The sequence below is a fragment of the Lutra lutra genome, chromosome 4 (genome assembly GCF_902655055.1).
Source record: "Lutra lutra chromosome 4, mLutLut1.2, whole genome shotgun sequence".
Classification (NCBI taxonomy): Eukaryota; Metazoa; Chordata; class Mammalia; order Carnivora; family Mustelidae; genus Lutra; species Lutra lutra.
Window position 1 is genome coordinate 14,819,612 of NC_062281.1, and position 25,776 is coordinate 14,845,387.

Sequence of the window (25,776 nt, forward strand, 5' to 3'; positions counted from 1 at the left end):
AAAAAAAAAGAAATGGGCAGAAGACGTGAACAGACATGAATAGACAAAGAAGACATCCAGATGGCCAACAGACACATGAAAAAGTGCTCCACATCACTGGGCATCAGAGAAATACAAATCAAAACCACAATGAGATATCACCTCTCACCAGTCAGAATGGCTAAAATTAACAAGTCAGGAAATGACAGATGCTGGCAAGGATGCGGAGAAAGGGGAACCCTACTACACTGTTGGTGGGAATGCAAGCTGGTGCAACCACTCTGGAAAACAGCATGGAAGTTCCTCAAAATGTTGAAAATAGAACTACCCTATGACCCAGCAATTGCACTGCTGGGTATTTACCCTAAAGATACAAACGTAGTGATCCGAAGGGGCACATGCACCCGAATGTTTATAGCAGCAATGTCTACAATAGCCAAAGCATGGAAAGAACCTAGATGTCCATCAACAGATGAATGGATAAAGAAGATGTGGTATATATACACAATGGAATACTATGCAGCCATCAAAAGAATTGAAATTTTGCCTTTTGTGATGACGTGGATGGAACTAGAGAGTATCATGCTTAGTAAAATAAGTCAATCAGAGAAAGACAACTATCATATGATCTCCCCGATATGAGGGAGAGGAGATGCAACATGGGGGGCTAAGGGAGTAGGAGAAGAGTAAATGAAACAAGATGGGATTGGGACGGAGACAAATCATAAGTGACTCTTAATCTCACAAAACAAACTGAGGGTTGATGGGTGGAGGGGGTTTGGGAGAGGGGGTGTGGGCTTATGGACATTGGGGAGGGTATGTGCTATGGTGAGTGCTGTGAAATGTGTAAACCTGGCGATTCACAGACCTGTACCCCTGGGGATAAAAATATATTATATGTTTATAAAAAATAAAATTAAAAAAAATACTTTTTGTCCTTATTTTCCTTTTGAAAGCTGAAATTTCAAGGAAAATTTCCCTAAAGAGGTCTCATGTCTCTATTTAACAAACCTGTATCAAACACTTGCTGTGTGTAAGGAATGGTGCTAGGCACCTGAGTATATGAACGGGATCCTCCCATCTTAATGAGGAGACACATAATATACAGCTCCAAAGCTCTCCTCCAAGGGGTTCCTAATCTGGGATAGACAGAATTCTAAGATGCCCCTTTCCCCTGATGTCCATCCCTAATCCCCAAAAATGTGAATATGATGAGACATGACACTCATGATTATGGAACATTTCTTTGCAAAAGGGATTTTTCAGGTGGAGTTAAACTTACTAATGAGTTGACATTCAACTCAAAATAATTGTCCTGCTGGACCTAATCCAATCACTTTAAAAGCAGAGTTTTCTTTCACTGAAAGGAAGCAGAGAAAGGCAGAGGGAGAGAGTATGATATAAGGAAGGTTGTTGAGATGGAGAGGGTCAGGGGGCTAGGTCCTAAGAGGAGCCTCAAGATGCTGAGAGTGGTACCTTACTGATAGTCAGCAAGAAAATGGGGACCTCTGTCCTACTACCTAAGGAACAGAATTTGGACAAAACATAAATGAGCTCTGGACCCATTCTTCCCAAGAGCTACCATAGTAGCTGGAACCTAGTCTAGATGACGGCTTTGACATCAGCTTTGTGAGACCCCACACAAAGAACCCAGGTGAGTCTGTCTGGACTTTTGACCTTCAGTACTATAATATTATAAATGAGTGTTGTTTTAAGTAGCTAAGTTTGTAGTCTTTTTTACACAGCAATAAAAAAAGAATATATCATTCTTGGTCATTCTGCATTTTTATAGCTAGTTTGTGGTTATGAGGTATGGTTAACACTTGAGTGGGTGTTGAATAACTTATGTAGTTGTTTATGATTGTTAATAAAATTGCCTCCTTATATTTGTACAAACCCTTTCACGAAGTGCTTTCACGTATATTTTTCTCATTTGATTTTCACAGTTTGTGAAGAATCATCATCTCTTGTGTTAAAGAGGAAGAAAGTGAGCATGGGGCATGCGATTTGCAGAATAACTATCCTAAGTGTAAGAGTGGGCTTTGAATCCAGGCCCTGGCACTTCCATTTTACTTACTCTTACTCATCAGAAAACCCTAGGTCACCCCACATAGGTCATTTATCTATCTTGCTTTTCTCTTCATTGTTTCAAGTTTACTGTCATTGCTGTCATCATTCTCTTCCTCCTGCTGCTGCTTATTTACTAAATGCTCATTAACTCCTTAAGTAAAAAATTAAATCATGTTTTTAAAAGTCAGATCATTTATTGAGAATCTTTTATGTGCCATGGCACTTGCTGTCCAACATAGCAAACAAAATGACAAGTGTCCTCTTGTTTACATACACAGTTATGGAGTCTGGGAAATAGAGCCACCAAGAGGACATGCTTCCAAAGCCTGTGAAATATATAAAAAGTAGAAATAGACTTCATTTTCTGGAGTTAACTCACAAAATAAGACAACCCAGCAATCTTTTCTGTCCCTCTGTAAGTTTTTGTCTGGCTCTATTGAACTATAATTGACATATGAAATTGTATTAGTTAAATGTGTACAAAATAATGATTTCCTATATGTCTCTCTTGGGAAATGATTGGCACAATAAGTTTAGTTAACATTCATAACATCTACACAATGTAATAATTGCAACATAGTCCAAATTTTTCCTTGTGATGAGAGATTATAATTTTTAAAGGTGAAAAATTGTAACATTTTTAAGGGGGTGAGGGGCAAAGGGAGAAAGAGAGAGAGAGAGAATCTTAAGCAGGCTCCATGCCCAGCGTGGAGCCTGAGACAGGGCTCGAAATCACGACCCTGGGATCATGACCTGAGCTGAAATTAAGAGCTGGATACCTAACCAACTAAGCCACCCAGGTGCCCCCAAATTGTAACTTTCTCATCATGAGAATTATAACATAGCTAATTTTTTTTTTCCTGTGATGAGAACTCTTAAAATCTACTCTCTTAAGAACTTTCAAATATTCAATGCAGTGCTGTTATCTGTAGTCACCATGCTCTATAATGGACTCTCAAGCTTATTTATCTTATAACTGGAAGTTTGTACCTTTTCATCACCTTCAGCCATTTTCCCCATTCCCATCCCATCCCCCATCTTACCTCTGGCAATCACCAATCTGTTCTCTGTTTCTATGAGTTCCAGCTTGTTTTTGATTCTACAGATAAGTGATCCTACCATATTTGTCATTCTCTGTCAGATTTATTTCACTAAGCTTAATGCTCTGAAGGTGCACCTCTGTTGTCACGAATGGCACAATTTCCTTTTCTGTGGCTGGATAATACACAACACAGTCTGCCTATCACATTTTCTTCATCCTTTCACCCAGCAATGGCTACTTAGGTTGTTTCCATGTCTTGGCTATTATGAATAATGCTGCAGTGAACATGGAGGTGAGATATCTTTTTTTTTTTTTTTAAAGATTTTACTTCTTTGACAAACAGAGATCACAGAGAAGCAGGCAGAAAGAGAGGAGGAAGCAGGCTCCCCGCTGAGCAGAGAGCCCAATGCGGGGCTCGATCCCAGGACCCTGGGATCATGACCTGAGCTGAAGGCAGAGGCTTTAACCCACTGAGCCACCCAGGCGCCCCGAGATATCTCTTTAAGAGAGTGATTTCGGTTTGGATTTGTTTTGTTGTTGTTGTTGTTGTTGTTTTGTTTTTGTAAAAAAAAAAAAAATTCTGTGTGATCTTGTCCTTTTCTTTGCAAGACTGGTTTTTGGAGATATATTCCTATTTCCAGGTTTTTTTTGTTGTTGTTGTTTTGTTTTTCAGAAAAATGGTGAAGGCAATTTAATTTGTGCAGGAGAGACTGGAACCTGGGTGACCATAAGATGAGAGACTAAGACTAGAATCCTACCAGTTTCATAAACCAGTAACCCTCTCCAGCCCTCTTGCCACCCTAGCAACCCCTTGAGGGTGGTGAGACAGTGAGCAGGACTTGGGAAGACCAGGGAAACCTGCACTCCCACTCCGCATCATAATACCTTTGTTTCTTTGAATCAACCCAATGACCTGGGCAGCCTGTCCAATTGAGACTAAAGGTGAGGCGACTCTCAGCATAGGAAAGAACATCCACTACCCCAAGTGGTATAGTCCCTTGTTCTGTTCTTCCCTCTTTCTTTTATTTATTTATTTTTTTCTTGAAGGATGTTTTTTGGTGGGAGGAAATTAAAGTCCAAGAGTAAATTAAATTTGAAATGGGGCTTTAGCAGCTATCCAGTTGTACCTGTTATCATCTAATCAAACAATTTGGAGTTATATAGTAGGGTGGAACCCGTCTCATGGCATCTGATGTGTTCTGCCCTATAACAGCTGTTGCTATGGGAATGGAATCATATGGGGGTGGACATCCCCCCACCAAAGAACATTCTGTGCCTAGCCCATGCTCAAAGGATCTCTGTTGGCAGTCCCAGGGAAGGCTAAAGAGGACATTTTGTGACCTGGGTCGGCTCCGAAAGACTTGGTTAGGAGGGGCTTGGGAGCTTCAATCTGTTGAGACTTGTCTTGAAGCAATTTTTCATGGCAATGCCCACTGTTTCACTTGGAGTATAGCAATATCTGGGGTAGGTGAGGCCAACTGCCCTTCATGACCCTCGTTCGGCCATCGCTTTGTAGATCATTGATGACAAGCCAGGATCTCACTGTCTGTAAGTCGGAGGACCCTCTTGGTGTGCAGCTCCTACAACCACTCTGTTGAGCCAGATGGAAGGGACACAGGGGGCAGTAACCTTCATCCTTTCTGGTTGATGAGAAAAGCAAGGCACAGTCCACCAGAGACTCCCAGCTATAGAAGGGATCAACTACAAACAAGGAGAGAGAACCAAAGGACACTCAGTGTTAGGTGTGCATGTGATAAAGAAAAAAAGAAGAAAAAAGAAAACAACTCCAAATCAAAAAAAAAATCCATTGTGCCAATTTCTCTTCTATCAACAGATTAAAAAAAAAAAAATCAAAGTCCCATCTGTTCTGTGTCAACATTAGAGATTGTACATTGTGTTTCATCAAAAGTAGATTTGCCACGGCGGTGGGGGTTATATTTTTGGAACGTGCTTAGAAACCCGGAGTAACTAAACAGAACTTGGCCCTCCAGGCCCTCTCCTGCTGCCTGTATTTGTGTTCTTCTAGCAGTTGATGTTTTTAATTGATTTATCTGACCAGGAGGACTGTGGAAAAAGACAAGCAGGTGAAGACAGCTGCCTGGGCTTCTGGAACAAACACAGGTAAGGGCCCATGGCTCTCAGCACCACGGCGAGGTTTGCCTGTGCAAATGTGCACTCTGAATTCACAGCAGCAGCCTCACCAGCCACACAGGCTTGAGGGTTCACGTTTGAGGACTACCAGCTCGATCTGGCCGTGAGTGATGCTGGCATAGAAATTCTGTCCTGGAGCCTTTCTTTGGTGTCTCCTCCCTGAGGTCCCCTTCTGCAGGTCTGCTGATCAGCACAGGTAGGTTTGCCCCTCATTGCCTGGCTTCCAGGCCAGAGGAGAGAAAAATGGATGAGGTCATCTAGAATCACTCTGCTCTTGTGGCTTTTCCTCTGTGCCCCAACCAGTTTGCCCAATGTGGAGTCCACGCCACTTGGGTGACGCTGAGGATGACAAACCCACTGTGCTCTGATGAAAAGCAAACCGTCCCTCTCAAACTAGATGTCGTGACAAAGTCCTGCAGGAGACCTCTGTTCAAAGGAGAGGCTTTAATGACATCTTCAATTGCATTATTAAAGAATGACAGACATCCAAAAGAGGAAGTGGTGGTTGAGAGGGCACAGCCTGGGTGAAGGGCTGTCCATCACTGAGGCCCTGGGTATGCAACACTGGTCTCCGAGGAGGAAACAGGGGTCCAGTTTGCATCAGTAGCCCAAGGACAGAAAAAAGCCAGGAAAATAGGAAGCTTAGAAGATGCACCACAATGGACCAGGATGGTCCATCTGAAGCCCAATGAAGGAGATCAAAAAGCTCTCCAAGAGAGGCAGCCTAGGTAGCTGCTCCAGACTCATGCAAATACTCCAGGTGGAGAGGGATAAGGCACAGCTGGCTTCAGCAAAGTAGGTGGCTAAGCTGGACCCAGGCACCCTGGTTAAGCAATGGGGCCACATGGCCAAGCTTGTCTAACCTGAGGATTCTTTGTGCACTCTGGCCAATGACCTAGACCAACAAGGTCATCTTAGCAGCAGTGACATGTCTCAAGTGTCCAGTTATGCAGAACCAGTCTGATAGTACAGTGTGGCTGTGAGAAGAAATGATGGTTGACAGAAGAGATATGCGTTCTCTCCCCTCTTGTTATTTAGAAACAGAATCAACACCCTCCCCTTCCTCCCTCTTTAGATAGAATAAATATGATGATGGACTCCTACAGCAATTCTTTGGGACCCATCAACTTTTGACCTTCTGCTTATGGGCCAAGTGGGTATTCTGGTAATTACTTGGAAAAAGATGAAAGAACTAGAACCATATTTGGAAGTCACGTTGTTGAAGCAGGCATATTTTATAGTTTTACCTCACACACTCTGAGCTTGGTAGTGAAATTTATAGCTGAATTTTAAGAACTATTTTGGGTATAAAACTCCATCTTTAGCATTTTTGAATTGTAATCTCATGTGTTCTATCCTCAAAACATCAGGGAAAGTGTTCTGAGATAATTCTGACCCCCTAGGGAGTAGGTGTGGAATATCTGACTGCATCCTTCATAGACATCCTTGTGAGGATGACTCCAAAACTCTAGTTGATACGGGTAGAATGTGCTGACCAAAGGCTGCTGCAGACCCTCCCCCAGAGAGCACAGTTCTTAGGGAAGAGCCAACACCCACTTACTGAGAAGAAATCTCTAAGGGGATTAAAGGGGCCCCCATTAAGTTTGCATTAGTGAAGGCAATTGAGCTTGAGGTTATATTAAATCAGGCCACCACTGCTAATGCGACTGGCATGGAATGGCCCTAGGTGCCTCATCATGGTTGGGGGGAGAGGGGACAGCACCAGGAGGAGAGGAGGGAGGGGACAGCACTGGAGAGCTAAAGAGTCCTCACATCAGCTGGTGACCCCTGGACTCTGGGTGCATTCATGTTGGAACAAAGACTACAGGCTCGAAGTGGTTAGGAAAGTGTTATCTCTGGACTGTAACTGGTTCTTTAGGAGAAGAACAATGTCTTTTTATTACTGTCATTATTATTTCCAATCTCTAACACTTAATATTAAGTGTTTATTGAATGATGGAATGAATGGATATTGATTATGCAGTCAGGAAGTCTGGGTTTTAATCCAATCTCCACTATATTGATTTTTAGTCACCCTCTGTCATTGCCATGACAGTGAGCCTCATACTTTTTTATCTTCCTAAATTTTAATGATCTAATTTACATGTCAGTTTTCTCAAACTAGGGTGTGACCTCTTTAAGGAGAAGGGTGTATCTGTGCCTCACCAGCTCACTGTTCCGCATGGGCTCTGGAGCCAGACTGCTTGGGTTCACATCCTGACTCCTCCACTTACTACTGTGTGAGCTCAAGCAAATTGCTTAATGTCTCTGTGACTTGGAATAAAACTGGATAACAATATTAACAACCTCACAGAGTTATGTGAAAATTAAATGACAAATATTCTTAAAATGCTTGGGACAGCGGTGCCTGGGTGGCTCAGTAGTTAAGTGTCGCCTTGGGCTCAGGTTATGATCCTGCAGTCTTGGGATTTAGCCTATTGTGGGGCTTCTCGCTCAGCAGGGAGTCTGCTTTTCCCTCTGTCCCTCCCCCCATTCATGCACACGTTCTCTCTCTCTCTCTCTCTCTGTCGCTCTCAAATAAATAAATAAAATCTTAAAAAGTACTTGGGATAGTGGTATATGCTCAGGAAATAGGAACAACTGCTATTTTCCTTATTTTCATTGTTGGTTTTATACACACACACACACACACACACACACACACACACGCACACACCACCACTCCATCTCACTGAACCTGTCTTCTTATCTGAAATATAGGAGCTGTAATATAATAATAACAATAATCTGAAGCTTCTCGAGAGGGACAGATGAGACCATGGCTAAGATCCAAAACACCTTTTCGAAAACCATGAAGTATCTTGAAATTCTCTGGCACCATCATTTCTATTATTAACTGCGGTACAGCTAGAAGAAATGATTTGCTCACAATTCAGACAGAGCTGGAACAGTTGGGGTTCTTCCCTGAGTTGCCAAAATACTACTTAGCTCTGATGTACGTTGCTGAAGCCTCTGGGATTACTGTGCCTTTTTCAGTATTTACGTTAAGATATAGCCACAGGTCTTTCAGCAAAGCACTATGTTTTAATCAAAGCTGCCCTGGCTTGACTGTCCCCATCCTCAGTGCCCTAGCTCAAAGGTCTGGTAACTCTCCGAGCAGCGCTTGATTTCCAAGATGCTGCATAACAACAGTCAACCCTTTGAGCTGGATGCCCTCTGCATAGATTTTGCTAGGTGCTGTGAGGAGCATCCAGAGGATGGAGAGAAAAGCCTATACTAGGAGTTAGAACACATAAGCTGGAGGTATAGTATTTACCACTAATGAATTGTTGTGCCCAGACAAGTCCCCTTGACTATTTGTGATTCTGTTTCCATATCTACAAAATAAAACCCATCAGATTATTCCCCAGATCTTTACAGTGTCAATGCTCTTGGAGTCCTGTGCTCTACGGGTAATCTACCGGTCATTGTCTGCCACTGTGATGCTGCTCAAGTCGCTATCTGTCTTCAATCCGCAACAGCTTCACTTATCTAGGCCTTTTTCTTGAAACATACAATTTTTGTGCTTCTAATATGTCAGTCACTGTACCAGGCACTGAAAACACACATACACACACGGGTGTATACATGCACTAAGTTCCAATGCTTATTGTGTGCAAAGAACTATGGCTTAGCACTTTACTGTAGCCTTTATAATAATTCTATGAGGAAGGTATTCTTGTCCTCATTCTGCAGACAGGTGCAGTGAATCTAAGAGTTACCAACTTACCCAATAGCACACTGCTAGTAAGTGGCACAAGCTAAGGTTTAAACCCCGTGAATCTGACTCTACCTAGCCATGACATTACATGGTCCCCTATAAAAGATAGGAACACATCATATCTACCCCAAACTAACCTCATTTATTTTTTGCTAAGGTTATGCAACTAGTGGACATGTGGAGGATGTTGATTCATAGGGTGACTAGGTTTCGCCTGAGGTAGAATACATGATTCGCCTGGATTTGAAGCAGGTTGAAGAGTGCCCCTGTTCAGTGGGAATACTGCTTCTCAATCCAACAGAAGCCTGAAAGGTTTTGTCCCTTTCTTCAACAAGGTTTTAAGTAATGGCATGGATGAGGGTATGAATGGGGCAAATTCATTCTGATGTGAATTTGGAAGGACTGTCAAATCAACCAAGTGACAGAATCATAATGAAAAATGATGTGCCTGTTAAGTACTGATATACATGATCACATTTTTAAACACAACCCTCAGTAGAGCTGCCCTTATCTCCATTTTATTAATGAGCAGACCTAAGTCTACAGAAGTGACCATCCAAAGATGATACAGCCTGTAAGTGGATTTTTTCCCCCAAACTAAATTTTCTAATTTGGAATGATTATGTATTTATAGAAAGTGTGCAAATAGAGCACCCAGCATCCAGATATATACCTTACTGTCAATATCTTTATTTTTAAAGATTTTATTTATTTGACAGAGAGAGAGAGAGAGAGAGAGAGAAATCACAAGTTGGCAGAGAGGCAGGCAGAGAGAGGAGGAAGCAGGCTCCCTGCTGAGCAGAGAGCCCGATGCGGGGCTGGATCCCAGGACCCTGAGATCATGACCTGAGCTGAAGGCAGAGGCCTAACCCACTGAGCCACCCAGGCACCCCTGCCAATATCTTATATTATGGTGGTACATTTGTTGAATTAAGAATATCAGTTTATTATTATTAAATTAAAATCCAGCCTTTACTGTGATTTCAGCATTTTTTTCCCATTAATGTTCTTATATTAGGTTCCCAGGGCTACCATTAAAGTACTATGAACTAGGTGGCTTAAAGCAATGGGAATTTATTCTCTCACTATTCTGGAAGGCCGAAGTCCGAAAGCAAAGGGTTCAGAGAGTGATGCTCTCTCTAAACACTCTAGAGAAGAAAGCTTCTTTGCCTCTTCTAGCATCTGGTGACTGTTGGCAATCTGCAGAGTTCCTTGGTGCTGTGGTCTGAATGTTTGTATCCCTTCTAAATGTGTATGTTGAAATCCTAAAGCACAACGTGATGGTTTTAGGAGGTGGGGCCTTTGGAAATCAATGTCCTTATAAAAGACGCCCATGAGAGCACTCTTGTTCCTTCCATCATGTAAGACTTTGGCAAGAAGTCTGCGACCCAGAAGGGGGCCCTCACCTGCCCATGCTGGCACCTGGATCTTGGGCTTCCAGCCTCCAGAACTGTGAGAAATTGCCTGTAAGCAATTGTTCTGTTGCCTGTAAGCCACCCAGTCTGTGGTGCTTCATTAGAGCAACCCCAATGGACTCAGACACTTGGTCTGTAGACATATCACTTCAACCTCTGCCTCTGTTTTTACGTGGCCCTCTCCCTTCTGGTCTGTGTCTCTGTGTATAGCCTCTCCCTCCTTTTATAAGGACACGAGTCATACTGGTTTTATAGTCATTCTAATAAAATATGACTGCATCTTGGGGCTCCTGGGTGGTGCAGTTGGTTAAGCATCCAGTTCTTGCTTTTGGCTCAAGTCATGATCTGTGTCGTGAGATTAAGCCCTGCATTGGGCTCTATGCTGGGCATGGAGTCTGCTTGAGATTTTCACTCTCCCTCTACCCCTGTGGCCCCCCCCAGGCCCTCCCCGCTGGCTCTATCTCTCAAATAAAGAAATAAATCTTTAAAAAAAAATGTGACTGCATCATAACTTGATTACCTCTGCAAAGAACCTATCCCCAAAGAAGGTTAAATTCTCAGGTACTGGGTAAACATAGATTCTGGAGGACATGGGTGTGCACTATTCAATCCAGTACTATTCCCTTCCTGTTGCAGCATCTGTTGAGGGTACCACATTATATTTAGCTATTATGTCCCCTTATTATCCTCTGGTCTATTGCAGTTTCTTAGTTTTTCATGACCATGAAAATCTTCTTGAAAAGTACTGGCCAGGCTCTCCTGGAGAATGTCTAGGTTTAACTGATGTTTTTCTCATAATTAGTATGCTAGGTTTTGGAAAGAATACTGTGGAAGTGACATGTCCTTGTGAGCTGGCCTTTAAACTCAGACTCCAGAGCTCAAGTTTTAGTTATAAAACTTGTAGCTATAAAGATAAAACATTCCCGAGACTCTGCTGTTGGCTTACTCATTTGCCTCTCTTTTGGGGGGGCTTGCATAACACTGAACGTATAAGTGGGGGGCTCAGTAAGTACCCAATAAATTGACTGATGCGGGATCTGCTGACCCCCCCATCCCATCTCAATTATCTTTCTCTAAACATGGAACCTCAGCCTTCCCACTCACATATACATGACAAACCTATCCACATTGCCAATGTTAATTTGTGTTTTTTGAGATCCACCAATATATCACGTGCTACTACAAACACAGAGTTGAACTTGACCCCTGTCTGGAAGGCTTAATAATCCAAATGGCAGGAAAGCAGAGGTCACCTGCAGGACTTGAGCTGCGTGCAAAGATTCCTTCGCTCATGATGGCCCAGATGAATTGATAGGAGGGAAAACAAGAACTTGTTCTTTTGCAAAAGGTAGATTATGTGGATTCAAATCCTCTCTTGAATATTAATAACCAAACAAAGAAAGCTCTCTTATTAAGCATACTTCAGCCTTCACTTCAGTTTAGAAGTGAAGGGAGAGTTTGTATTTATTAGTGGATTAAAATTCCGGAATTCTTGCCTTGTCATGTACTTGTTTGCTTGCTTATTTATTTATATATTTTCTCATATATTCATTTACTCACCCTGGAATTGGGCGACCTGATGCACTATGGGGTAGCTAGAAAGAGCACATCATTTAGAATTAGCAGAACTTCTTATAAATCTCAGGTCTCTAAAATTACTAGCTATACTGAAAGCAGCTAAGACTCAGTTTCTCTAGTTATAATATCACAATGACATATTCCACTGTGGTGCTGTTTTTGCCTACTCAGCATTTGCTCACCCTCCCTGGTGATAGCCCCTCATCTGTCCCCAAGGCACTACCCATCCACCCTTACTGGATGCAGCCTTGCTCCAGGCATCCTGGACTCCTTAAGCCAAGGAGTGGACACATGCTTCAAGCCAGCTTCCTTGTACCCCAACCTGGGAATCTGACTCTCAAAGGGAGTATTATAAGGGAAGAAGTAGAGTGAATTCATTTTGGAAAGGGCATTTAGAGTAAGCTCTCCATGGCTTTCTGCTACCCAGATCCCTTAGGATAACTTCTTTATTTTATTTTATTTTATTTTATTTTATTTTATTTTATGCTTTTCTCATGCCAGCTTCTTCACCCTTTTCTTGCATTCTGTGAACCATCTATCCACTTGTGGAAGCCAGAGTTGGTCTCTTTTGCCCACAGCCAAGAACTCTGATGGACACTCCTTTAGCTTCTTCACAGCCCTGCCCAATTCCAGGAGCTGGAGGTAATTCCTTCCTCCTTTCAACTCCCACATTAATTTGTTTATCCATTCCTGAGAGCTTACATAGCTTCTTTCCTTGCATTCCCATTATTTTTGTATCAATTTTGTCTAGCCATGAAAGAGTCTAGCTACTGGATATTTATAGGGTGAATGTGTTCTCCCAAAATTCATACATTGAAGTCCTAATCCCCTATACCTCAGAAAGTGAGGATATTTAGAGATGAGGTCTCTAAAAAGATGGTTAAGGTAAAATTAGGTCCATCAGATAGGCCTTAATCAAACATGACTGATGTCATTATAAGAAGAGGAATTTATAGGACACACACATACAGAGGGAAGACTGTGAGGACACAGGGAGAAGATGGTCATCTATGAGCCAAGGAGAGAGGACTTAGAAGAAACCAACCCTGCCAATACCTTGATCTCAGACTTATAGCTTCCAGAACTGTGAGGAAATATATTTCTGTTCTTTAAGCCAACCAGTCTCTGGTGTTTTGTTATGGTAGCCCTAGGACACCAATGTAGCACTCAAGGATAGAGACCCTGGGATGAACCTATCTAGCTTCAAACCTATAGGTAACCATGAACAGGTCACTTAACTGTTCAGTGGCAGTGGTTTTGCTGGTGATGTGGTGGGGGGCCAAGGAGGCCATGGAGGAGGACAGCAGGTGTGCTTGGAGACTAGGTCAAGTCTCAGGAAGAAAAGAAAGAAAAGGACTACCTATGCAGTTTCAACTTCCTTCCAAATTTCTAGTCACCTCAAGTCATTCTTCTGTGTCTAGAAGTAGTAGAGGGGTTGGTCATGTTTTGCTAGTGGAGTTCTATCTACAGAAAGGAGATATCAGCAATGGGAAAGGGGTTCCCTTCTTGACAAAGTAATGATTAAGAATAAGAGAAAAGACATTAAGAACAAAAGAGGAATTCTATATATGTGTTTGGACAAGTCACTTCAGCTCCCAAAACCTGTCTTCTAATCTCCAGAATAAGGATAATGATACCTGCATCTTCTAGCATTGTTGGGAGCAGCACATGAGAAAAATGCATCCAGTCAGCAGAAACTTCTCTATCAATCTAAAAATTCCTTGAGGGTGGGCACTCTGATTCTATTATCCACCCTATTATTCCCACCTTAAATTTTGGGGTGGATATGTGGTAGGCATTCTGCTTCTATTTTTGGATGACTAAGTGGCAGCTGTTATTAAGATGAAGAGGAGACAGATGGATTACTACTCTGAGCCTGGGTTGCTGTCTGTCAGTTTTATGTGCGAACAGCATTCTAGTGCAGAGGATAGCAGAGGATGATTTAAGGGTCAGGATTGAGCATACACCCAAAATAATGACAAAAAAATAATCTACTTTTCAAAATCTGGGCTTCCTGCATGGATGTTCAACTCTGGAGTGGGTGAGAATTTGTAAACTCATTACAATGAATTGGTCTGTGAACGGTGGAGTGTGTCTATGGGATTAGAGTTGGGGAGGCAGTAATGAAATCACCTCCCTACCTGGTCTCTCCCCAGGCCCCCAGCACATGCACACATGGCAGCCCATCTGTCATATCACAGTGAACATGAAGACAGAGCTTTATGTGTACGGCTCCTACTCATTGTCTCCCTGCTTCTTATGGGGCAAAAGTCAAGTCCTTACGCCTACACATAAAACCTTTGTGTCAGGCTCCCTGTCCATTTGTTTAGCTCACCACCTCCCTATGCCTCCTGCCCCCAGAACTAGGGCACTATATGCTCAGCCTCCACCCCACTGGCATGGATCATATTCTTCCTAGATTTCTCTTTTCCCATGTGTCTGCCTGGCAGATGCTTGTTCAGCTCCAGGATTGCCTGCTTAGGTGCAGAGGGGCCATGACAGACCCCGTGAGCTCTCTCTGCCAAAGCCCCATTGCACCAGAGCACAATCTGTACCTTCTATCCTATCCTCCCACACTGAGCCTTGAGCTCCTCTGGAGCAGGCTCTGCGGTCTTCATCTTGATGTCCGTGGGTTTCAGCAAATCTGATGAAAGAGTGAATGACTGTTTCTCAGCTGCTGTTAACTGAAGGCTTACTGTGTACCAGGCACCCTGCTGACAATTTCCACCTCCTGATATGAGGAAAGGAAAAATGAGAGAGGCTAAGTAACTCCTCTAAAACCTTCCAGTAGCAGGACTCGGCCACTGAGTTGGTCATATGTCTACTGAGCATTCATCTAATGAGCACCTACTGTTTAATAAACATCTACCATTGTCAGGATTAGTCACTGTAAAGTTTGATGGCTCTAGCGCAAAATTTTTTCAAAAAGTCTTTTCGAATAGCAAGACCCATGGAGAAGGGGTGATGTCTTTTATTCAGAAATGTCAGAAGCCCCAGTCAAAAGCAGCAAAGAGGGAAGGAGAGATAGACTCTCCGGATAGGCACTCCTGATAAGAAGGTTTCTCTGCATTCATTCCCGTAGATGGGAGAGGAGTAGGCCTGACATTCCCAGAAAGGCTCCGAGTACTAAAAAAGGAAACACTTTGACTCTGGAAGTCTGAAATGTGTCCATGAGGTGAGCTTCTGGGTGTTTCTGATGTGAATTGCCCACTTGTCCATGTCCCAGAACCCAAATTTTATAAGTCAGTGGGAAATTTTGCTTTAAACACCCTTACCACCTACAAATACATTTTTGACCATAGCAACCAATGCATGCTGGCAGCATTACCCTGAATTCACTCCTACCCTACTCTTTACACAGAGCACAGCCCTTGTCTGCAGCCCCTCCCCCACCCCTTAACTAACTGCTTCCATCTCTGAGGGGTGTTTGTTTATAACTGATGTGGTTTCACTGTTGATGAAGCATCTTTGGCCTGTATCTTTGCATCCTTGGCATTTAGGGCATTGTTTGGTAGCACCTTCTTTTTTTAGTGATAATAACTAATGATGTGTCTTACAGTCCAGGGAGTCTTAGAATTGCCAAGTTCCATGTGTGCTCAGCCCAGTGCATATCCAGGTCCCATAGGGGAAGTGAAGGAAGCATCTGGAATTTGCATATCTCTGGAAGTCAAATTTCTGCATTGAACATGGCTGTGGAAAGTTGATATAACAAGCTGGCAAGGAGCAAAGGGCTGTACCACCACCTGGTCATTTCACTTACTAGACATGAGATGCCCCTCTCAGACCCATCCATGGACGGTTCTGTGTAGAGTTAGAAATGGCTCTGAGGTGCCAGGAGAAAAGATCACCAACAGCAAAAGGCTGATCTTGAGGCATCAAGGAAAGGTCATGTTACATCTTGTATTCTCAGTTTAAAATCCGGAGGAAGGTTTTTTTGCTTTTTTTGTTTTGTGGGGTTTTTTTTTTGTTTTTATGGGTTTTTTTGTTGTTTTTGAAAATATCCTTAAAATTAGCATTTGGCAAGTTTTCATTTACTTATGGGGATTGCCCCATACTTCAAAAACTGCTGGCCAGGAGTTGAATTGTGGTGGGTGCACTGGTTTCTTCTTTCAAGGAATTTGTTAAATCTTTTGGGGAAAATACACAGGACAGTTCCCTACTCTCTGAAACTTCTTATTCCTAGTAGACCCCGAAGAACTGAGTACTTTTGCCTCTAGCAGCTGAGTAAGGTGCGTGTGTGTGTGTGTGTGTGTGTGTGTGTGTGTGTGTGTGTGTGTGTGACTTAAATGGGACTATGTGTAAATGTGTAAATGCTTACATATATAAGTTCATTTCATCCTCAAACAACCTTTTCTGTGTTATTGTGTCCCAGATTTACATGAGGCTTTGGACATTCTGTTGCCCTGTCCCTTTGAGTGTGCCTATTTCAGTACTTTCTGTCCAGAATGATGCTGCTGTGCAGCTGGGACATGTGAGCTGTCTTGGTTAGGTGCTTCTGGGGATTCTACCCAATGGCAGAGGAAGAAGTTCAACATGAGACCTGGGCTTAAGGGCCAGTTCCTTCAAGGATTTATCATTGGTGCCGAGCAGATTTAAGGTTTACTCATCCAGTCCTTTAATATATAAACAAGCGAGCATGCTGGACACAGAGTCTCCTTTTCACATCTGTGAACTCTGGAAGGTGCCATGTGCCCTTTCTGAGCTAAGGTTACTGCCAGGAGTAAATGTAGAAATCCTTTGAAGAAGATGAAGAATGTCAGATGAGAGGTGTTTTAATAATTAACAAAGCTTTAAACACACATAAAAAGGCTGTGTGACAACAGCAAATACTAAACTATGCAATACCACCAGTTAATAACGCTGGGCAAATTCCAACATGAGATACAATTATCTCCCCCTCTAATTTGTCCATTTTGCTGTCATTAGAATAATCTCTCTTTTAAGGCAAAAGCCTGTAATGGATGCCACTTTGCCTATTTGAGTCAGTTCTAATAATGACAAAAACCACACCTGGACTTTAGAGAGAACCTACTTTGTACCTGGCACTTTTGCCTTGGCTCAGAGCACAGTGACACCTCTTGGTCGAATGTCAACCAAGTTACTTAAACTCCACGAGTCTCAGTTTTCTCACCTCTCAAATGGGGATAGAAGTTATATCTGAAGGCCTGCTGCATACTACAGCATGTGCGTGGTACAGGGCGGAGAAGACACCTGATCTAAGGAAACACCGTTCATCTCATCAGCATGAGACTGGTATATTTATTCCCCAGGTTTCCCAGCAGATGCCAACAGAATGTCTTCTTCTAACAGAATAGTTTATTATGACAATTTTCCAACAGATGGGAGTAAAATAAAGGAAGGCTTTTACTGCTTTATACACAAGCTCCAAAGAGACAAGGAGCAACCTCAACTACCTAACTCGAGGGTTGTTACGAGCATTGATTGCATAAATATATAAAAAGCTCAGAGAACAGTGTTAGGAGAAAAACGTAAGAAGAATCCAAAGTGGCACTAATTATAAATTATCTGCGTCCTCTGGAGTAATCACCTTTATTCCTCATCACAACTGCAAAAGGAAATACTATTTCAAACACTGTTTTACAAATAAAATTAGCGAAGGGTAGACAGATCAAACAATATCTTAAATTTCAACAAGGTAGCAAGGGGCTGAGTTTGGCCACTGATTGCTGAATGGATTTATTCTGTGTGTGCCAGGGGGAATCCTGCCCCCGCCATTGGCCTGAGCTGTGCCTCCTCCCCACCCATGGTTTCCTCATCTCTACACAGTGCATGGAAGACAGTGTCACCAGGGTCATGGTGGTCATGCACGGCCCCCTGGAGCTTCCACCTAATTTGTCCTCCACCACAGTGACCTCGTCTAAGTGTTAAGGCTTATTATTGAACTGCCTTATTAACCTGTATTAAGGTTACCACTCTGCACAAAACCTTGCAATGGGCCCCCATTTCATAGAATTAAATTCCAGGTTTGATAATAGCTTTCAAGTCCTTACAGGGTCTTGTCAATTGAATCCTTCTCTGTTTTCCTTTCCTTGCTGTTTTTGTCTTCTTAGTGTTAATTAGGTTACTTAATGTATTTGTTTGTCTCCTCCCCACGAGCATGTAAGCTCCATGAGTCTGGAGACCTCATTTTTTTGCTTACTGCCCTATTGCTCATGCTTGGAAAAGTATGCCTGCCTATAGTAGTCTGCTAGACTTCCATAACAAAATATCACAGACTGGGTGGTTTAAACAATAAACATGTATTTTATCATAGTTTTGGAGGCTAGAAATCCAAGATAAATATGCTGTCAGGTTAGGGTTGATGTCTGGTAGAAACCCTCTTCCTGATTTGCAGACAGCCACTTTCTGGGTATGTCCTCACATGGCATTTCTTCGTGTGTGTAGACAGGGGGAGAGATTGAGTGATGTCTGGCTTCTCCTTCTCTTCTTAGAAGGACACCAAACCCTTTGGATTAAGACTCCATACTTATGACCTCACTTAACCTTTATTATCTCATTATAGGCCCTATTTCCAAGTACAGTCACACTGAAGGTTAGCTTTGGTATCTGAATGGGGGAAAAACAATTCAGTCCATAACACTGGCAAATAGTGGGTTTTTAATATTTAAGGAGCTAGATTGTTTTCTTTATATCCTCTTCCATGTTAAACCTTCTGCATTGTTTTTAATGCTTTGCTATCATTCAGAAGTCTCTACAGATTGATATAAGGATTTTTTCTACTCTATAATGTGATAGAATTATTGAAATACTGGGGGGACTTCATTCCAGGTGTCCTTGCATCAATCATCCTAGACTTCTGGGGCACTGGAAGAGCAAGATCATCTTCCTAAAGTATATACTGAGGTATTAATACCCAACTTACAACCAGAAATGTGTGGTGTCACCAAAATGTTGAGCATGAGAGAGATGAGAAGACCACACAATTTATCTACACCATACTTAGTAGAAGGGGCAATTAGGAGGTTTTATATTGAGCAAGAGAATGTGCATTTGGGAATAGGTGTGTATTTATGGATAAAAGTGGGAGAATACATAGGTTGAGAATATAAGGAAACCAAAAAAAAAAAATCTAATATTAGAAATTTCATGTGGTTTGATCTGATGTATATGGGTGGACATAAGTGTCAGTGGCATAAGCGTGGGTATATGGATTTCTGTGTAGATGAGTGTGTTATGTGTTGGGGAGTGTGGGTTGTACAGATGGAATGTATACTTACATGTGTGCAGGGAATAGGGCATGCATGTTGATGCAGGTTATAGGTGTATGTGGTAGGGAAATCAAGAAGGTTTCTTGGCAGAGTTGATGTTGAAGCTTCAAGGGAAAGGACAATTAGAGTTAGGCAGGTGGACTGGCAAAAAGGGTGGAGAGAATGCTCCCACCAAGAGAACTAGGATTCCACCAATGACCAGGGATAGATGTATACATTATCATGACTAGATTATAAAGAGATGGGGATATGAGACAGTCAGAGGAGTGGCCTCAGAACAGAAATATAGCAGAGGATGGGGGTTCCTGTGAGCCACAGCAAGGAACTTGGGCTTTGTCCAAAAGGTGAGAAGACCAGGGAACTTTCACATATTTTGCATGGAATCTACTTAGCAGGTTGGGTTGTTGCAAATGGGAGCAGGAAGAGGTTGTGAAATTATATTAGGTTTCAAGAGAATGTTTGCCCTGGACTAAGAGTAGCCTTCATCTTTCTTTGCTAGTGTTGTTAGAGGCCTTGATCCAAAGCAGGCAGGGGTCCAAGTGGAGAGAAGCAGGAACCAGCAGACTTCTGTTTAATCTGAAGATCCTGGGGGGTTCTTTTGAGCTGTGGAGGCACAGACTCCCCCATCTGAGGGGTCTGCAGAATCTCCACAGCGAGGTCTGTGGGTTTTGCACTCATGGCTCCTCTTCCCCACCCATCTGCTATGTGAAGTGCATGCTCCATGCTTACAGAGGGAGTGGAAGGAGAGCTTTCTGTCCTGTTTCTGATAATTGTCATTAATTTGTTTCCTTGTTAATAACAGAAAAATGAACTTGAACAGAGTCCTAGAAGCTGCACATCAAAGCGGCAGAATAAGATGGGAAAGGAGAAAGAAGTGGGTGGGTGCAGGAGAAGAAGGTTGGAAGGAAGAAGCCGGGAGAGTGAGGGAAATAAATCAAGGGTCAGAGATGGAGGGGGAGTGGAGGGAGAGAAGGGCTGCATGTGTATCTGTGCAGCCAGAGGACAGTGGAGACCTGGGAGGAAGGCAAGAGGGAGGATCTACCTGAGGGAACTCACGTGGCTTGGGTTTTTTTCTTCCATTCTGTCCTGAGCTAGGACCCTAGGGCACCACCTCTCCTCATATGATTGCAGGCTGATTTCACAGCCCCTGGGCCTGCAATGTGGTCTCTCTGGTATTTTTTTCATGGTTTTCCATCTGCTCCAACCATCACAAATCCAATTTCATATTCGGCATAAGATAAATCAGTTTCAAGAAATATCTTGTCATCATCCAAATCAAAACGCCACATTCAAAATGCTCGATGCCAACTACAAATTGTCAGAAGGGGTTGAAGAAAGAGGAAAAGAGTTTTGCTCTAGACAGGAGGGGTGAAAAGCACATATTCCAATGTGACATAGTGGCTCTGCAGTGTCTAAATCATTCACATGAAGCTGGAAAATTTTTTTAAAAAGCTTGGCCAATCTGTTCTGCTACTAACAGTTTTCTCCCATCACCCACCCCCTCTCTTCTGGAAGCTTCTAACAGCAAGGGCCACTTCTGAGTACCAGAAAGTTCATTTATTTTGAGTATCTGAAAAAGTGAACCCCATTTGGCCACAATTACTTGGCCTGTTCCACAAGCTCTACTAGGGTCTAGGGAGAGAGGATGCTATCTCTACAACCTTGGACCTTTCAGTCATCAAGTCTTCATGAAGGAACCCCGCAGCTCTCTGCAGAGGCAGCCTTATCACTAATAAAAGAAGGCCTAGAAGTGGGGACTGGTGGTCAGCACACAGTCTCTTCACACACATCCATCTTCCCTCCTGAGCTACCTTAAATGCCCTTAATTTCATTTATGGAATTATTTAAAACCTTAGGGACATGAGCGTCTTGGTGGAAGTGTATATCAGCAAGTTACCAAATAGTTTGTCTTGTATCCTATGGTGCACCACAGGAACAGGAACTGGCAAATTTTAAAACAAAAAACGGAAGGTTTAAAAAGAAATACCTGAAAGTCCTGTGGATGGTTGGCTCCATTCCTTTATGATGGCCTCTCCCATTGCCTTTGATTTCCTTCATTTTTGAGCACTTAGTGAACTCACTCAAGCTCTCGAATGTTCAAAGGTGTATTCCCAGAAAATCCAGACTGTTGTTGGTGCTTGGTAGGTGCTCCATAAATGTCTGTGGAAAGCATTAATGTATAAAACAAATATTCTTTGTTTGTATTACCAACTCTCCACGTCACCCCCTAAGGTTAAGAATATCACTCTGCTTTGATTTGCTATTATATATCTTAACCTTCCTTGTTCTGATAAAACAACCCTTTATCATGTGAGTTCCTTAAATGTAGCAATTTTGTCTTATTTATTTATTTATTTATTCATTATCTTTCTACTTATTTATTTATTTATTTATTTATTTATTTTGGTCTGCATACAACACAGTGTCAGCTTCTGGTAGATGTTTAATAGTCTTGGGTAAATTTTAAGTGAATAAATCAATAATATTTGAGCAATTTGGTGATAACATGAGGATGCTGGATCTGAGTGATAAGGGATTAAATCAGTCAAAGACACTGGAAGACCTCCAAAATTCATATTCATCCTTAGCATAGCCAAAGAGCTGTGACTAGGGTGCAGAGTGACCCCGAAGCAAGCCTTGGCAGGACCAGTGAGTGCTACTAGGGACCTCTTGACTTTACTGACCCCAGCTCTGAAGCTACCAGGCTCTAGGCATAGACAGTTGGAGGTTTCACACTGGGAATTATGACAGATAGATTTCTTAGGTGATTTGACACTGAGGGACACCAAATTCGTCTCCTGTCCAAAAATCCTTCCCCACCCAGCACTTGCAGGAGGAAAAGGTCCACAGAGCCTCTCTCATGTGGGAGAAACAGATTCACATTTTGGTGCTTTTAGCAGCTCCAATAATAACCATTGGCTATATTGATTAGGTTCTCAGCAGCCAGTAGGGTGAACATTTTCAATGAAGGGTGGGACCAAATCTCTAGAACTCAAGAGTTCTTTCAATTGACTCATTAACTGACCGATTCAAAAAGCTCATTGCATGTCATCTGAGTGCCAGACACTGTACTAAGTGCTTGGAATACAGTTGTAAACAAAACAGATGTGCTCCCTGTCCTTGAGGATTAAAGGCAGGAAACTTAGAGTAGAAATTTGTCAATTCTCATAAGTATAAATCACTTGGAGGGCTTGTTAAAATAAAGATACCAAAGTCTCACGCCCTCCTCCCCCATTTTTTTTTCCCTCATCACTTAAATCTGGGCATCTCCATTTCTTTCTTTCTCTCTTTTTTTTTAATATGTATTTACTTATTTCAGAGAGAGAGAGAGTGGGCATGTGCACTCAAGGGGGAGGGGCAAAGGGAAAGAGAGAATCTCAAGCACTCTCTCTGCTGAGCGTCAGAGCCTGATGTAGAGCTTGATCTCACAACCCTGAGATCATGCCCTGAGCTGAAATCAGGAGTTGGAGGCTCAACCGACTGAGCTACCCAGGTGCCCCTGGGCATCTGAATTTCTAACAAGCTTCCCAGCTGATTGTGATTGGGTGGCCCTGGATCACATCCTTAAAAACACTGACTCAGAAGGGAGGACTTATTGTGAAGTGGAAGTGGGGGAAGGTAAAAATGAAGGAGGATGTAGCCCCAAGGTGGACCTAGAAATGAAATTTAGTCTGAGCATTTCTGCAGTGATGTATTCCAACCCCATCACTGTATAGATGTGAGGTCTTAAGATGGCATGCTATCTTCCCAAAGTCACAAAGACGATGGAGTGAGGAGCAGACCTCTGGCCTTCTGGCTCTTTTCACTATACTTCTCTCCTTCCCTTCACTTATTTCTTAAGTCGTGTCCACAACAACCACTAAGGGAGGTTGTTGGAAGGAGTGGTGTGATGTGTGCATAGATCACACAAACTTCTATGGCATTTAAGAAGGACAGAAGACTGAGTATAAATGGTTTCACTTTTTAAAAGCTGCTTTGGGAATAGTAATAAAACAGTGTTATAATCTCTCAAAATTTCAGTCAACAAAGCTCACTATCTCACTTGATTCTTACAACCTCTACCTATGAAGTAGCACTTTAATGATGAACAGCATGACTGCTGAAGGTCATATGGTGGGAAAGTCTTAAAGATGTACCTCAAGACCTGGTCTTTTCGCTCCAAGTCAGTGCTTATCTCAGAAGTACAGAAGGCTTCAGGATCTTAAAGAAGAGAGGTCATTGGCAGTCCACCTCCAGGCATCAGCCTGCCAGGCTACTGGCAAGTCATCACTGGGTCAAGCTGGGGAAACAGGGTTATATGGGGGTGTCCACTGCACATTAAGGGATACAAAGAGAAATGAAAACACTTGTGAAGGCTCTTTCTCAAGGTGTGGGATTTCATCTGATCAAGCTTCCATTTGACTTTCCACTGAGCACTGAATAATGACATGTCAGGATTTGAAAGTGGCAGAGACTCTCCTCCCAACATGTGCTCTTGAGTGCCGAGTCTAGAGTGGGAAAACACAGCCATGCTTGTTCATTCAATAGGTGTCAATGTCACCTTTCATGCTATAACCCCAAAATGGAGTCAGTGCGACAGTACTGTTTGGCTCTTGAATTTGTAAGTATTTACTGTCAGGTCATTTACAGAAAACTTTTCCCAACTCCTGAGCTAGAGAGTTCCAGGTAGCATATCAATTTGTCATTTTATTCTTAGATAATTTTTACTCAATAAAAAGTGTTTAATACCATTATCTTTCAGTGCTGCTCAGTGATGATCATTTTAATCAAGAATGCAGTGAGAGGAAGGCATGAATTTATCTTTCCAGTTCATGATAAATTGGAATGTTACAAGCATTTGGTCTAGTACTGTTTATCTCTGCAGGAAGGGCGGGAGTATGGCAAGACCTTTCTGTAGGCAGCCAGGTCCTTAGTGTCTTCCTTACCAGCTCTTGCTCTCGGTTTCACTGTTGTACCTTAATTTAAACCCTTGTTCTCTCTTGCTTAGACCAAAGTAGCTTCCCAATTCATTTTTCTCATCAGCTTTACTCTCTACATTTCATTTCCATGCAGATGCCAGAATGATCTACCTAAAACAAAAATTTGATTGTAACAGTCTTTGCTTGGATCCATTCAACAGCTGCTAATTGGCCTGAGAATCTGGGTACAGTTTTTTAGTGGGGCACACAGGCTTTGCACACGTTGTCCCTGTTTCCCTCTGCAACCTCATCTCCTCCTTCTGTAGAAAAACCATGCATGCTAACCAATTGTGCCACTGGAACACCTTTGTCTCCTGCCTCTGTTTCTCTACCCACCCCCCAACATTTCCTTCCTCTTTATTTATGTAGCACTGGATTATTCTCAGCCCTAACGTAGTTACTTCTGCTATAGAAATGGGAGATTTATTTTTTCCTGTCTTTTCTGACATGATAACTCTTAGAGTTAATTTTATGTTTCTATGTCAAATGAGCAATAATTATAGTAGTAAAAATAATAATGGCATTTATTGAATCTCTTTGATATGACAATACACTTTGAAGAATACCTAGCAAATTTAGGTTGTCAATATCTCAAAATAAAATCATCTTGACAGATATTCTTCTCAGTCTATAAATGAGAAATGTGAGGTTCAGAGAAGTTGTATAATGTGCCCAAAGTCACAGTGTTGGTAAATGACAGAAGCGGAAGGAGAGCTTAAAAGTTTATCTGACTTTGCAATTATCATATGGTTTCACTTATTTGTGGAGCATAACAAATAGCATGGAGGACAAGGGGAGATGGAGAGGAGAAGGGAGTTGAGGGAAATTGGAAGGGGAGGTGAACCATGAGAGACTATGGACTCTGAAAAACGATCTGAGAATTTTGAAGGGGGGGGGGTGGGAGGTTGGGGGCACCAGGTGGTGGGTATTGTAGAGGGCACGGATTGCATGGAGCACTGGGTGTGGTGCAAAAATAATGAATACTGTTATGCTGAAAAAATAAAAAAATTAAAAAAAAAAAGTTTATCTGACTTTGGAACTCAAGCTTTTGCCATAAATCCTGAATCTGTCCACCAACGAATACACTCTCCTTGCATTGGTGGGCTGGTGAATTCAAAAATGGCTGTCGCCTTTGCAGAGTGGACTATGGTTGTGGGAGAGAGGGGGAAAGCCCTGATTTGTGGTGTTTTCCAATTTCAGCAGAGTACATACTACCGTGGCAAATTTCAAGCCACAGATGTGACATCACAGAATGCAAAGCTGGGAAGAGATATGCACCATTGTATAGAGTATCCATCACAGATGCAGTAGATGCAAATAAACTCAAGAATACAGATGGTAATAAAGTATAGCAAAATAATTAGAAAATGATGTTTGGAATATTTATTAAACTGTTGTTTTTTATTATAATTTATTAGATTTTTAAGCTGATGTAATTTAAAAGAGCTGTATTTAACCATGGGCTCATGAAATTCCTAAAGATTTAACAATCAGCTTTCCTGATCTGGTATGAGCCATCTCTAGCTTCTATGGGAGGTAAAATTGCAGACATATAAAATGACTTCTGCTATTACAATTACAAAATGAAATGTGAACATCCTGTGACAAGTCTGGAGATTCGGAACAAAGGAAG

General features: G+C 42.2%; 1 long non-coding RNA gene across 1 annotated transcript in view; it reads left to right on the plus strand.

Annotated features, from left to right (window-relative positions):
• The first annotated feature begins 1,357 nt into the window (after positions 1-1,357).
• LOC125096733 (uncharacterized) overlaps positions 1,358-25,776 on the plus strand; it is a 38,273-nt gene continuing 13,854 nt past the window's right edge. Inside the window, exons 1-3 of the long non-coding RNA XR_007126369.1 lie at positions 1,358-1,633; positions 5,151-5,212; positions 25,344-25,481. This is a non-coding gene — a long non-coding RNA (uncharacterized LOC125096733). The remainder of the gene's footprint in view (positions 1,634-5,150; positions 5,213-25,343; positions 25,482-25,776) is intronic.